Source organism: Carcharodon carcharias, chromosome 35, assembly GCF_017639515.1.
Source record: "Carcharodon carcharias isolate sCarCar2 chromosome 35, sCarCar2.pri, whole genome shotgun sequence".
Taxonomy (NCBI): domain Eukaryota; kingdom Metazoa; phylum Chordata; class Chondrichthyes; order Lamniformes; family Lamnidae; genus Carcharodon; species Carcharodon carcharias.
The window spans coordinates 5,460,380-5,478,390 of NC_054501.1; the positions used below are offsets into that span (position 1 = coordinate 5,460,380).

General features: G+C 49.2%; 1 protein-coding gene across 2 annotated transcripts in view; it reads right to left on the reverse strand.

Annotated features, from left to right (window-relative positions):
- Nucleotides 1-17,742, reverse strand: part of otud5a (OTU deubiquitinase 5a) — a 103,937-nt gene extending 86,195 nt beyond the window's left edge. The window contains exon 1 of one of the 2 annotated variants that reach the window (XM_041179577.1): nt 17,614-17,742. The gene's annotated coding sequence lies outside the window, so the exon portion shown is untranslated. The remainder of the gene's footprint in view (nt 1-17,613) is intronic. The other variant, XM_041179578.1, reaches the window with a different exon arrangement.
- Between the last annotated feature and the right edge of the window lie 269 nt (nt 17,743-18,011).

The following is an 18,011-nucleotide window of genomic DNA, read 5'->3' on the forward strand; positions in this document are numbered from 1 at the left end:
ACATATATAACACCCAAATTCGACAACTAAATAGTCCCAAGATTAGACAGCCAATATGACTTATAGTCCCAGGATTAGACCACCTATATAATTTATTATAGTCCCAGGATTAGACCACCTATACAGCCCCAGGATTAGACCACCCATATAACAAAAATAACGCCTGGATTAGACCAACTATATAACATATATAGTCCCAAAATTAGACCACCTATACAACCCTAGGATTAGACCACCAATACAACATATATGACGCCTGGATTAGACCAACTATATAACATATAAAGTCCCAGGATTTGACCACCTATATAACATATATAGTCCCAGGATTAGACCACCTATACAATCCTAGGATTAGACCACCAATACAACATATATGACGCTTGGATTAGACCAACCACATAACATATATATCCCCAAGATTATACCACCTATATGACATATATAGTCCCAGGATTAGACCACCTATATAACCCCAGGATTAGACCACCTATATAACATATATAACACCCAAATTCGACAACTAAATAGTCCCAAGATTAGACAGCCAATATGACATATAGTCCCAGGATTAGACCACCTATATAATTTATTATAGTCCCAGGATTAGACCACCTATACAGCCCCAGGATTAGACCACCCATATAACAAAAATAACGCCTGGATTAGACCAACTATATAACATATAGAGCCCCCGGAGGGCGCCACCCACAGAGCCCCCGGAGGGCGCCACCCACAGAGCCGCCGGATGGCGCCACCCACAGAGCCCCAGGATGGCGCCACCCACAGAGCCCCCGGATGGCGCCACCCACAGAGCCCCCGGATGGCGCCACCCACAGAGCCCCCGGATGGCGCCACCCACAGAGCCCCAGGATGGCGCCACCCACAGAGCCCCAGGATGGCGCCACCCACAGAGCCCCAGGATGGCGCCACCCACAGAGCCCCAGGATGGCGCCACCCACAGAGCCCCAGGATGGCGCCACCCACAGAGCCCCAGGATGGCGCCACCCACAGAGCCCCAGGATGGCGCCACCCACAGAGCCCCAGGATGGCGCCACCCACAGAGCCCCAGGATGGCGCCACCCACAGAGCCCCAGGATGGCGCCACCCACAGAGCCCCAGGATGGCGCCACCCACAGAGCCCCAGGATGGCGCCACCCACAGAGCCCCAGGATGGCGCCACCCACAGAGCCCCAGGATGGCGCCACCCACAGAGCCCCAGGATGGCGCCACCCACACAGCCCCAGGATGGCGCCACCCACAGAGCCCCAGGATGGCGCCACCCACAGAGCCCCAGGATGGCGCCACCCACAGAGCCCCAGGATGGCGCCACCCACAGAGCCCCAGGATGGCGCCACCCACAGAGCCCCAGGATGGCGCCACCCACAGAGCCCCAGGATGGCGCCACCCACAGAGCCCCAGGATGGCGCCACCCACAGAGCCCCAGGATGGCGCCACCCACAGAGCCCCAGGATGGCGCCACCCACAGAGCCCCAGGATGGCGCCACCCACAGAGCCCCAGGATGGCGCCACCCACAGAGCCCCAGGATGGCGCCACCCACAGAGCCCCAGGATGGCGCCACCCACAGAGCCCCAGGATGGCGCCACCCACAGAGCCCCAGGATGGCGCCACCCACAGAGCCCCAGGATGGCGCCACCCACAGAGCCCCAGGATGGCGCCACCCACAGAGCCCCAGGATGGCGCCACCCACAGAGCCCCAGGATGGCGCCACCCACAGAGCCCCAGGATGGCGCCACCCACAGAGCCCCAGGATGGCGCCACCCACAGAGCCCCAGGATGGCGCCACCCACAGAGCCCCAGGATGGCGCCACCCACAGAGCCCCAGGATGGCGCCACCCACAGAGCCCCAGGATGGCGCCACCCACAGAGCCCCAGGATGGCGCCACCCACAGAGCCCCAGGATGGCGCCACCCACAGAGCCCCAGGATGGCGCCACCCACAGAGCCCCAGGATGGCGCCACCCACAGAGCCCCCGGATTGGGCCACCCACAGAGCCCCCGGATTGGACCACCCATACGGCCCCAGGATTGGACCACCCATACGGCCCCAGGATTAGACCACCCATACGGCCCCAGGATTAGACCACCCATACGGCCCCAGGATTAGACCACCCATACGGCCCCAGGATTAGACCACCCATACGGCCCCAGGATTAGACCACCCATACGGCCCCAGGATTAGACCACCCATACGGCCCCAGGATTAGACCACCCATACGGCCCCAGGATTAGACCACCCATACGGCCTCAGGATTAGACCACCCATACGGCCCCAGGATTAGACCACCCATACGGCCCCAGGATTAGACCACCCATACGGCCCCAGGATTAGACCACCCATACGGCCCCAGGATTAGACCACCCATACGGCCCCAGGATTAGACCAACCATACGGCCCCAGGATTAGACCAACCATACGGCCCCAGGATTAGACCAACCATACGGCCCCAGGATTAGACCAACCATACGGCCCCAGGATTAGACCACCTATACGGCCCCAGGATTAGACCACCTATACGGCCCCAGGATTAGACCACCTATACGGCCCCAGGATTAGACCACTTATACGGCCCCAGGATTAGACCACCTATACGGCCCCAGGATTAGACCACCTATACGGCCCCAGGATTAGACCACCTATACAACATATGTAGTCCAAGGATTAGACCACCTATATAACCCCTGGATTAGACCACCTATATAACATATTAGACCACATATATAACCACTGGATTAGTCCACCCATATAACATATATAATGCCTGGATTAGACCACCTATATAACATATATAGTCCCAGAATTAGTCCACCTAGACAACATTAGGATTAGATCACCTATATAACATATTAGCCCCAGGATTAGACCACCCATATAACATATATAACGCCTGGATTAGACCACCTATACAGCCCCAGGATTAGACCACCCATATAACAAAAATGACGCCTGGATTAGACCAACTATGTAACATATATAGCCCCAAGATTATACCGCCTATGTGACATATATAGTCCCAGGATTAGACCACATATATAACCCCAGGATTAGACCACCTATATAACACCCGAATTAGACAAACTAAATAGTCCCAAGATTAGACAGCCAATATGACATATAGTCCCAGGATTAGACCACCTACATAACATATATAGTCCCAGAGTTAGACCACCTATACAAACGTAGGATCAGACCACCAATACAACATATATGACACCTGGATTAGACCAACTATATAACATATATATCCCCAAGATTATACCGCCTATATGACATATATAGTCCCTGGATTAGAACACCTATATAACCCCAGGATTAGACCACCTATATAACCACTGGATTAGACCACCCATATAACATATATGACGCCTGGATTAGCCCAACTATATAACATATATAGTCCCAAGATTATACCGTCTATATAACATATATAGTCCCAGGATTAGACCACATATATAACCCCAGGATTAGACCACCCATATAACATATATAACGTCTGGATTAGACCACCTATATAACATATATAGTCCCAGAGTTAGACCACCTACACAACCCTAGGATTAGACCAACAATACAACATATATGACACCTGGATTAGACCAACTATGTAACATATATATCCCCAAGATTATACCGCCTATATGACATACATAGTCCCAGGATTAGACCACCTATATAACCCCAGGATTAGACCACCAATATAACATATATAACACCCAAATTAGACAACTAAATAGGCACAAGATTAGACAGCCAATATGACATATATTCCCAGGATTAGACCACCATATAACAAAAATGACGCCTGCATTAGACCAACTATATAACATATATAGCCCCAAGATTAGACTGCCTTTTTGACATATAGAGCCCCCGGATTGCACCGCCCACAGAGCCCCCGGATTGCACCGCCCACAGAGCCCCCGGATTGCACCGCCCACAGAGCCCCCGGATTGCACCGCCCACAGAGCCCCCGGATTGCACCGCCCACAGAGCCCCCGGATTGCACCGCCCACAGAGCCCCCGGATTGCACCGCCCACAGAGCCCCCGGATTGCACCGCCCACAGAGCCCCCGATTGCACCGCCCACAGAGCCCCCGGATTGCACCGCCCACAGAGCCCCCGGATTGCACCGCCCACAGAGCCCCCGGATTGCACCGCCCACAGAGCCCCCGGATTGCACCGCCCACAGAGCCCCCGGATTGCACCGCCCACAGAGCCCCCGGATTGCACCGCCCACAGAGCCCCCGGATTGCACCGCCCACAGAGCCCCCGGATTGCACCGCCCACAGAGCCCCCCGGATTGCACCGCCCACAGAGCCCCCGGATTGCACCGCCCACAGAGCCCCCGGATTGCACCGCCTACAGAGCCCCTGGATTGGACCACCCACAGAGCCCCTGGATTGGACCATCCATAGTGCCCCTGGATTGGACAACCCATAGAGCCCCTGGATTGGACCACCCATAGGGCCCCTGGATTGGACCACCCATACGGCCCCAGGATTGGACCACCCATATGGCCCCAGGATTGGACCTCCCATACGGCCCCAGGATTGGACCACCCATACGGCCCCAGGATTGGACCACCCATATGGCCCCAGGATTGGACCACCCATATGGCCCCAGGATTGGACCACCCATACGGCCCCAGGATTAGACCACCTACACGGCCCCAGCATTAGACCACCTATATGGCCGCAGGATTAGACCACTTATACAGCCCCAGGATTAGACCACCTATACAACATATGTAGTCCAAGGATTAGACCACCTATACAACATATTAGTCCCAGGATTAGACCACATATATAACCACTGGATTAGTCCACCCCTATAACATATATAATGCATGGATTAGACCACCTATATAACATATATAGTCCCAGAGTTAGTCCACCTAGACAACACTAGGATTAGACCACCTATATACCATATTAGCCCCAGGATTAGACCACCTATATAACCACTGGATTAGACCACCCATATAACATATATAACGCCTGGATTAGACGACCTATATAACATATACAGTCCCAGAGTTACACAACTATACAACCCTAGGATTAGACCACCAATTCAACATATATGACGCCTGGATTAGACCAATTATATAACATATATAGCCCCAAGATTATACCGCCTATATGACATATATAGTCCCAGGATTAGACCACATATATAACCCCAGGATTAGACCACCTATATAACACTCGAATTAGACCAACTAAATAGTCCCAAGATTAGACAGCCAATATGACATATAGTCCCAGGATTAGACCACCTACATAACATATATAGTCCCAGAGTTAGACCACCTATACAACCCTAGGATTAGACCACCTATATAACATACATTAGTCCCAGGATTAGATCACCCATATACCCACTGGATTAGACCACCCATATAACATATATAACGCCTGGATCAGACCACCAATATAACATATATAGTCCCAGAGTTAGACCACCTATACAACCCTAGGATTAGACCACCAATACAACATGTATGACGCCTGGATTAGACCAACCACATAAAATCTATATCCCCAAGATTATACCGCCTATATGACATATATAGTCCCAGGATTAGACTACATATATAACCCCACGATTAGACCACCTATATAACATATATAACACCCAAATTAGACAACTAAATAGTCCCAAGATTAGACAACCAATATGACATATAATCCCAGGATTAGACCACCCATACGGCCCCAGGATTAGACCACCCATACGGCCCCAGGATTAGACCACCCATACGGCCCCAGGATTAGACCACCCATACGGCCCCAGGATTAGACCACCCATACGGCCCCAGGATTAGACCACCCATACGGCCCCAGGATTAGACCACCCATACGGCCCCAGGATTAGACCACCTATACGGCCCCAGGATTAGACCACCTATACGGCCCCAGGATTAGACCACCTATACGGCCCCAGGATTAGACCACCTATACGGCCCCAGGATTAGACCATCTATACGGCCCCAGGATTAGACCACCTATACGGCCCCAGGATTAGACCACCTATACGGCCCCAGGATTAGACCACCTATACGGCCCCAGGATTAGACCACCTATACAACATATGTAGTCCAAGGATTAGACCACCTATATAACCCCTGGATTAGACCACCTATATAACATATTAGACCCAGGATTAGACCACATATATAACCACTGGATTAGTCCACCCATATAACATATATAATGCCTGGATTAGACCACCTATATAACATATATAGTCCCAGAATTAGTCCACCTAGACAACATTAGGATTAGACCACCTATATAACATATTAGCCCCAGGATTAGACCACCCATATAACATATATAACGCCTGGATTAGACCACCTATACAGCCCCAGGATTAGACCACCCATATAACAAAAATGACGCCTGGATTAGACCAACTATGTAACATATATAGCCCCAAGATTATACCGGCTATGTGACATATATAGTCCCAGGATTAGACCACATATATAACCCCAGGATTAGACCACCTATATAACACCCGAATTAGACAAACTAAATAGTCCCAAGATTAGACAGCCAATATGACATATAGTCCCAGGATTAGACCACCTACATAACATATATAGTCCCAGAGTTAGACCACCTATACAAACGTAGGATCAGACCACCAATATAACATATATGACACCTGGATTAGACCAACTATATAACATATATATCCCCAAGATTATACCGCCTATATGACATATATAGTCCCAGGATTAGAACACCTATATAACCCCAGGATTAGACCACCTATATAACCACTGGATTAGACCACCCATATAACATATATGATGCCTGGATTAGCCCAACTATATAACATATATAGTCCCAAGATTATACCACCTATAACATATATAGTCCCAGGATTAGACCACATATATAACACCTGGATTAGACCACCTATATAACATATACAGTCCCAGAGTTAGACCACCTACACAACCCTAGGATTAGACCAACAATACAACATATATGACACCTGGATTAGACCAACAATATAACATATATATCCCCAAGATTATACCGCCTATATGACATATATAGTCCCAGGATTAGAACACCTATATAACCCCAGGATTAGACCACCTATATAACCATTGGATTGGACCACCCATATAACATATATGACGCCTGGATTAGACCACCTATATAACACTTGAATTAGACCAACTAAATAGCCCCAAGATTTGACAGGCAATATAACATATAGTCCCAGGATTAGACCACCTATACAACATATATAGTCCCAGAGTTAGACCACCTATACAACCCAAGGATTAGACCACCAATACAACATATATGACACCTGGATTAGACCAAATATATAACACATATATCCCCAAGATTAGACAGCCAATATGACATATAGTCCCAGGATTAGACCACCTATATAACCCCAGGATTGGACCACCTATATAACCCCAGGATTGGACCACCTATATAACCCCAGGATTGGACCACCGATATTACAAAAATGATGCCTGATTTAGACCACCCATAGAGCCCCTGGACTGGACCACCCATAGAGCCCCTGGACTGGACCACCCATAGAGCCCCTGGACTGGACCACCCACAGAGCCCCTGGACTGGACCACCCACAGAGACCCCGGATTAGACCACCCACAGAGACCCCGGATTAGACCACCCACAGAGACCCCGGATTAGACCACCCACAGAGACCCCGGATTAGACCACCCACAGAGACCCCGGATTAGACCACCCACAGAGACCCCGGATTAGACCACCCACATAGACCCCGGATTAGACCACCCACATAGACCCCGGATTAGACCACCCACATAGACCCCGGATTAGACCACCCATATAGACCCCGGATTAGACCACCCATATAGACCCCGGATTAGACCACCCATGTCACATATATGACGCCTGGATTAGACGACCTATATAACATATATAGTCCCAGAGTTACACCACTATACAACCCTAAGATTAGACCACCAATTCAACATATACGACGCCTGGATTAGACCAACTATATAACATATATAGCCCGAAGATTATACCGCTTATGTGACATTTATAGTCCCAGGATTAGACCACATATATAACCCCAGGATTAGACCACCTATATAACACCCGAATTAGACAAACTAAATAGTCCCAAGATTAGACAGCCAATATGACATATAACCCCAGGGTTAGACCACCTATATAACCACTGGATTAGACCACCCAGATAACATATATGACGCCTGGATTAGCCCAACTATATAACATATATAGTCCCAAGATTATCCCGCCTATATAACACATATAGTCCCAGGATTAGACCACATATATAACCCCAGGATTAGACCACCCATATAACATATATAACACCTGGATTAGACGACCCATATAACATATATAGTCCCAGAGTTAGACCATCCACACAAACCTAGGATTAGACCAACAATACAACATATATGACACCTGGATTAGACCAAATATATAACATATATATCCCCAAGATTAGACAGCCAATACGTCATATAGTCCCATGATTGGACCACCTATATAACCCCAGGATTGGACCACCTATATAACCCCAGGATTGGACCACCTATATAACCCCAGGATTGGACCACCTATATAACCCCAGGATTGGACCACCTATATAACCCCAGGATTGGACCACCGATATTACAAAAATGATGCCTGATTTAGACAACCCACAGAGCCCCTGGACTGGACCACCCGCAGAGCCCCTGGACTGGACCACCCGCAGAGCCCCTGGACTGGACCACCCGCAGAGCCCCTGGACTGGACCACCCGCAGAGCCCCTGGACTGGACCACCCGCAGAGCCCCTGGACTGGACCACCCGCAGAGCCCCTGGACTGGACCACCCGCAGAGCCCCTGGACTGGACCACCCGCAGAGCCCCTGGACTGGACCACCCGCAGAGCCCCTGGACTGGACCACCCGCAGAGCCCCTGGACTGGACCACCCACAGAGCCCCTGGACTGGACCACCCACAGAGCCCCTGGACTGGACCACCCACAGAGCCCCTGGACTGGACCACCCACAGAGCCCCTGGACTGGACCACCCACAGAGCCCCTGGACTGGACCACCCACAGAGCCCCTGGACTGGACCACCCACAGAGCCCCTGGACTGGACCACCCACAGAGCCCCTGGACTGGACCACCCACAGAGCCCCTGGACTGGACCACCCACAGAGCCCCTGGACTGGACCACCCACAGAGCCCCTGGACTGGACCACCCACAGAGCCCCTGGACTGGACCACCCACAGAGCCCCTGGACTGGACCACCCACAGAGCCCCTGGACTGGACCACCCACAGAGCCCCTGGACTGGACCACCCACAGAGCCCCTGGACTGGACCACCCACAGAGCCCCTGGACTGGACCACCCACAGAGCCCCTGGACTGGACCACCCACAGAGCCCCTGGACTGGACCACCCACAGAGCCCCTGGACTGGACCACCCACAGAGCCCCTGGACTGGACCACCCACAGAGCCCCTGGACTGGACCACCCACAGAGCCCCTGGACTGGACCACCCACAGAGCCCCTGGACTGGACCACCCACAGAGCCCCTGGACTGGACCACCCACAGAGCCCCTGGACTGGACCACCCACAGAGCCCCTGGACTGGACCACCCACAGAGCCCCTGGACTGGACCACCCACAGAGCCCCTGGACTGGACCACCCACAGAGCCCCTGGACTGGACCACCCACAGAGCCCCTGGACTGGACCACCCACAGAGCCCCTGGACTGGACCACCCACAGAGCCCCTGGACTGGACCACCCACAGAGCCCCTGGACTGGACCACCCACAGAGCCCCTGGACTGGACCACCCACAGAGCCCCTGGACTGGACCACCCACAGAGCCCCTGGACTGGACCACCCACAGAGCCCCTGGACTGGACCACCCACAGAGCCCCTGGACTGGACCACCCACAGAGCCCCTGGACTGGACCACCCACAGAGCCCCTGGACTGGACCACCCACAGAGCCCCTGGACTGGACCACCCACAGAGCCCCTGGACTGGACCACCCACAGAGCCCCTGGACTGGACCACCCACAGAGCCCCTGGACTGGACCACCCACAGAGCCCCTGGACTGGACCACCCACAGAGCCCCTGGACTGGACCACCCACAGAGCCCCTGGACTGGACCACCCACAGAGCCCCTGGACTGGACCACCCACAGAGCCCCTGGACTGGACCACCCACAGAGCCCCTGGACTGGACCACCCACAGAGCCCCTGGACTGGACCACCCACAGAGCCCCTGGACTGGACCACCCACAGAGCCCCTGGACTGGACCACCCACAGAGCCCCTGGACTGGACCACCCACAGAGCCCCTGGACTGGACCACCCACAGAGCCCCTGGACTGGACCACCCACAGAGCCCCTGGACTGGACCACCCACAGAGCCCCTGGACTGGACCACCCACAGAGCCCCTGGACTGGACCACCCACAGAGCCCCTGGACTGGACCACCCACAGAGCCCCTGGACTGGACCACCCACAGAGCCCCTGGACTGGACCACCCACAGAGCCCCTGGACTGGACCACCCACAGAGCCCCTGGACTGGACCACCCACAGAGCCCCTGGACTGGACCACCCACAGTGCCCCTGGATTGGACCACCCATACGGCCCCAGGATTGGACCACCCATACGGCCCCAGGATTGGACCACCCATACGGCCCCAGGATTGGACCACCCATACGGCCCCAGGATTGGACCACCCATACGGCCCCAGGATTGGACCACCCATACGGCCCCAGGATTGGACCACCCATACGGCCCCAGGATTGGACCACCCATACGACCCCAGGATTGGACCACCTATACGACCCCAGGATTGGACCACCTATACGACCCCAGGATTGGACCACCTATATGTCCCCAGGATTAGGCCACCTATACGGCCCCAGCATTAGACCACCTATACAACATATGTAGTCCAACGATTAGACCACCTATATAACCCCTGGATTAGACCACCTATATAACATATATAATGCCTGGATTAGACCACCTATATAACATATATAGTCCCAAGTTAGTCCACCTAGACAACACTAGGATTAGACCACCTATATAACATATTAGCCTCAGGATTAAACCACCTATATAACCACTGGATTAGACCACCCATATAACATATATAACACCTGGATTAGAACACCTATATAACATATATAGTCCCAGAGTTACACAACTATACAACCCTAGGATTAGACCACCAATTCAACATATATGACGCCTGGATTAGACCAATTATATAACATATATAGCCCCAAAATTATACCGCCTATATGACATATGTAGTCCCAGGATTAGACCACATATATAACCCCAGGATTAGACCACCTATATAACACCCAAATTAGACCAACTAAATAGTCCCAAGATTAGACGGCCAATATGACATATAGTCCCAGGATTAGACCACCTACATAACATATATAGTCCCAGAGTTAGACCACTTATACAACCCTAGGATTAGACCACCTATATAACATACATTAGTCCCAGGATTAGACCACCCATATACCCACTGGATTAAACCACCCAATTAACATATATAACGCCTGGATTAGACCTCCAATATAACATATATAGTCCCAGAGTTAGACCACCTATACAACCCTAGGATTAGACCACCAATACAACATATATGACGCCTGGATTAGACCAACCACATAACATATATATCCCCAAGATTATACCACCTCTATGACATATATAGTCCCAAGATTAGACCACCTATATAACCCCACGATTAGACCACCTATATAACATATATAACACGCAAATTAGACAACCAAATAGTCCCAAGATTAGACAGCCAATATGACATATAATCCCAGGATTAGACCATCTATATAACATATAAAGTCCCAGGATTGACCACCTATATAATTTATTATAGTCCCAGGATTAGACCACCTATACAGCCCCAGGATTAGACCACCCATATAACAAAAATGACGCCTGGATTAGACCAACTATATAACATATATAGCCGCAAGATTAGACTGCCTTTTTGACATATATAGACCCCAGATTAGACCCCCCATATAGACCCCAGATTAGACCCCCCATATAGACCCCAGATTAGACCCCCCATATAGACCCCAGATTAGACCCCCCATATAGACCCCAGATTAGACCCCCCATATAGACCCCAGATTAGACCCCCCATATAGACCCCCCATATAGACCCCAGATTAGACCCCCCATATAGACCCCAGATTAGACCCCCCATATAGACCCCAGATTAGACCCCCCATATAGACCCCAGATTAGACCCCCCATATAGACCCCAGATTAGACCCCCCATATAGACCCCAGATTAGACCCCCCATATAGACCCCAGATTAGACCCCCCATATAGACCCCAGATTAGACCCCCCATATAGACCCCAGATTAGACCCCCCATATAGACCCCAGATTAGACCCCCCATGTAGACCCCAGATTAGACCCCCCATGTAGACCCCAGATTAGACCCCCCATATAGACCCCAGATTAGACCCCCCATATAGACATAAGATTAGACCCCCCATATAGACATAAGATTAGACCCCCCATATAGACATAAGATTAGACCACCCATATAGACATAAGATTAGACCACCCATATAGACATAAGATTAGACCACCCATATAGACATAAGATTAGACCACCCATATAGACATAAGATTAGACCACCCATATAGACATAAGATTAGACCACCCATATAGACATAAGATTAGACCACCCATATAGACATAAGATTAGACCACCCATATAGACATAAGATTAGACCACCCATATAGACATAAGATTAGACCACCCATATAGACATAAGATTAGACCACCCATATAGACATAAGATTAGACCACCCATATAGACATAAGATTAGACCACCCATATAGACATAAGATTAGACCACCCATATAGACATAAGATTAGACCACCCATATAGACATAAGATTAGACCACCCATATAGACATAAGATTAGACCACCCATATAGACATAAGATTAGACCACCCATATAGACATAAGATTAGACCACCCATATAGACATAAGATTAGACCACCCATATAGACATAAGATTAGACCACCCATATAGACATAAGATTAGACCACCCATATAGACATAAGATTAGACCACCCATATAGACATAAGATTAGACCACCCATATAGACATAAGATTAGACCACCCATATAGACATAAGATTAGACCACCCATATAGACATAAGATTAGACCACCCATATAGACATAAGATTAGACCACCCATATAGACATAAGATTAGACCACCCATATAGACATAAGATTAGACCACCCATATAGACATAAGATTAGACCACCCATATAGACATAAGATTAGACCACCCATATAGACCCCAGATTAGACCACCCATATAGACCCCAGATTAGACCACCCATATAGACCCCAGATTAGACCACCCATATAGACCCCAGATTAGACCACCCATATAGACCCCAGATTAGACCACCCATATAGACCCCAGATTAGACCACCCATATAGACCCCAGATTAGACCACCCATATAGACCCCAGATTAGACCACCCATATAGACCCCAGATTAGACCACCCATATAGACCCCAGATTAGACCACCCATATAGACCCCAGATTAGACCACCCATATGGACCCCAGATTAGACCACCCATATGGACCCCAGATTAGACCACCCATATGGACCCCAGATTAGACCACCCATATGGACCCCAGATTAGACCACCCATATGGACCCCAGATTAGACCACCCATATGGACCCCAGATTAGACCACCCATGTAACATATATGACTGGATTAGACCAACTATATAACATATATAGCCCCAAGATTATGCCGCCTATGTGACATATATAGTCCCAGGATTAGACCACATATATAACCCCAGGATTAGACCACCTATATAACACCCGAATTAGACAAACTAAACAGTCCCAAGATTAGACAGCCAATGTGACATATAGTCCCAGGATTAGACCACCTACATAACATATATAGTCCCAGAGTTAGACCACCTATACAACCGTAGGATTAGACCAACAATACAACATATATGACACCTGGATTAGACCAACTATATAACATATATATCCCCAAGATTATACCGCCTATATGACATATATAGTCCCAGGATTAGAACACCTATATAACCCCAGGATTAGACCACCTATATAACCACTGGATTAGACCACCCATATAACATATATGATGCCTGGATTAGCCCAACTATATAACATATATAGTCCCAAGATTATACCACCTATAACATATATAGTCCCAGGATTAGACCACATATATAACACCTGGATTAGACCACCTATATAACATATACAGTCCCAGAGTTAGACCACCTACACAACCCTAGGATTAGACCAACAATACAACATATATGACACCTGGATTAGACCAACAATATAACATATATATCCCCAAGATTATACCGCCTATATGACATATATAGTCCCAGGATTAGAACACCTATATAACCCCAGGATTAGACCACCTATATAACCACTGGATTGGACCACCCATATAACATATATGACGCCTGGATTAGACCACCTATATAACATATATAGTCCCAAGATTATACCGCCTATATGACATATATAGTCCCAGGATTAGACCACATATATAACCCCAGGATTAGACCACCTATATAACACTCGAATTAGACCAACTAAATAGCCCCAAGATTTGACAGGCAATATAACATATAGTCCCAGGATTAGACCACCTATATAACATATATAGTCCCAGAGTTAGACCACCTATACAACCCAAGGATTAGACCACCAATACAACATATATGACACCTGGATTAGACCAAGTATATAACATATATATCCCCAAGATTAGACAGCCAATATGACATATAGTCCCAGGATTGGACCACCTATATAACCCCAGGATTGGACCACCTATATAACCCCAGGATTGGACCACCTATATAACCCCAGGATTGGACCACCTATATAACCCCAGGATTGGACCACCTATATAACCCCAGGATTGGACCACCTATATAACCCCAGGATTGGACCACCTATATAACCCCAGGATTGGACCACCTATATAACCCCAGGATTGGACCACCTATATAACCCCAGGATTAGACCACCTATATAACCCCAGGATTGGACCACCGATATAACCCCAGGATTGGACCACCGATATTACAAAAATGATGCCTGATTTAGACCACCCATAGAGCCCCTGGACTGGACCACCCATAGAGCCCCTGGACTGGACCACCCATAGAGCCCCTGGACTGGACCACCCATAGAGCCCCTGGACTGGACCACCCATAGAGCCCCTGGACTGGACCACCCATAGAGCCCCTGGACTGGACCACCCATAGAGCCCCTGGACTGGACCACCCATAGAGCCCCTGGACTGGACCACCCATAGAGCCCCTGGACTGGACCACCCATAGAGCCCCTGGACTGGACCACCCATAGAGCCCCTGGACTGGACCACCCATAGAGCCCCTGGACTGGACCACCTATGTAACATATATAGCCCCAAGATTAGACTGCCTTTTTGACATATAAACTCCCAGGATTAGACCACCTATACAGCACATATAACCCGAGGATTAGACCAACTATATCGCACATATAGTCCAAGGATTAGACCAACTATATAACATATATAGCCCCAAGATTAGACCATCTATATGACATATGTGGTCCCAGGATTAGACCACCTATATATTACATACAAAACCATGGATTAGGTCACCCCTATAACATATATAACCCCAGGATTAGACCACCTATATAGCCATTTATGTAAAATATATAGCCCCAGGGTTAAGCCATCTATATAACATATATAGCCCCAGGGTTATGGCAATATAACATGTATAGCTTCCGCATTAGGCCACTTATATAACATATGTAGCCCCAGGGTTCGGCCTATATAACACACATAGCTCTTGGATTAGGCATCCTATATAATATAAATAGAGCAAGGATTAGACCTCCTATATAAAATATATAGCCGAAGGATTAGGCCACCTATATGACATATATGGTCTCAGCATTAGACCACCTATATAAAATATGCAGCCCCAGGATTAGACCACCCATATAACATATATAGCCCCAGGATTAGATCGCCTATATAGCATATATATCCCCAGGATTAGACCACCTACATAACACAGAACCCCTGAATTAGACCACCTATATATAACATATATAGCACGAGGGTTAGACCACATTTATAACATATATAGCCCCAGGATTAGACCATCTATATAACACATGTAACCCCATTTTTAGATCACTATAGATAACATATATAGCATGAGGATTAGACTGCCTATTTAACATATAGCGTGAGGATGAGACCAGCTATATAAAATAGCCCCAGGATCAGACCTGCTATGTAACAAATATAGCTCCTGGATTAGACCATCTATATAACACACATAACCCCTGGATTAGACCACCTATTTTTAACATATATAGCATGAGGTTTAGACCACATATATAGCGTGAGGATTATACCACCTATTTAAAATATATAGCCACAGGATTAGACCACATAAAATATATAGCCCCAGGGCTAGGCCACCTATATAACATATATAGCCCCACGGTTAGACCACCTGTATAACATATATAGCCCCAGCATTAGACCACCTATATAATATGTACAACTCCAGGATTAGACCACCTGTATAACATATACAGGTGGTCTAATCCTGTGGTTATATAACATATATAAGTCCAGGGCTAGGAAGCCTATATAACATATATAACCCCAGGATTAGAACACATGTATAACATATATAGCCTCACAATTAGACCACCTATATAACAAATAGCATGAGGGTTAGGCCACGTATATAAAATATAACACCACTGGTTTAGACCACTATATAACATATATAGCTCCAGGATTAGACCACCTATATAACATATATAACTCCAGGATTAGACCTCCTATGTAACATATCTAGCCCCAGGATTAGGCCACCTATATAAAATATAGAGCCCCAGGATTAGACCAGCTATATAACATATATACCCCCAGAATTAGACCACCTGGACTAAGCCCCTGGATTAGACCAACTATATAATGTATATAGTCTCAGGATTAGACCGCCTATATAAAAAATATATACCCACAGGATTTGACCACCTATATAATACATATAGCCTCGGCATTACATCACCTATATAAAAATATAAAGTTCCAGGATTAGACCCCCTATCTGACCTATATAGCCCCAGGTTTATGCCACCTATATAGCCCCAGGATTAGACCGCTTATATAAAATATATAGCCCCAAGATTAGACCCCCTATATCTCATATATAGCCACAGGAATTGACCCCCTATATGACATATATATTCCCAGGGTTAGACCCCCATATATGACATATATAGCCCCAGGATTACAGCCCTGTATATGATCTATACAGCCCCAGGATTAGTCCACCTATATAGCCCCAGGATTAGACCCCCTGTACAATCTATACATTACATTATCTGATCTCTGGAAGCCCCTGGCTGTCCCCCCCTCACCTGCTCCACCTTGGCCGGGTCCTGGAGCTGCTCCCTGGCCGCCGTCTCGTACTCGTCCTCGCTGTTGTAGCCGGCTCCTTGCTCCTGGGGCCCGCCGGGGCTGCCGGAGGCGGGGATGAGGCCCCCCCCACCACCCCCTCCTCCTCCTCCTCCCCCTCCACCCCCTCCTCCTCCAGTCCCTCCTAACCCCCCTCCTCCACCTCCCCCTCCTCCTCCTCCACCCCCTCCACCTCCCCCTCCTCCTCCAGCCCCAGAGGCCGGGTTGCCCAGGCCGGGCCCGGCTCCCCCGCCTTGCGGAGGGGCGAGGAGGAGGGAGGAGGAGGAGAGGGAGGGGGAGGGGGAGGAGGAGGAGGAGAGGGAGGAGGGGAGGGAGGGGGTTAAGGAGGGGAGGGCAGTGG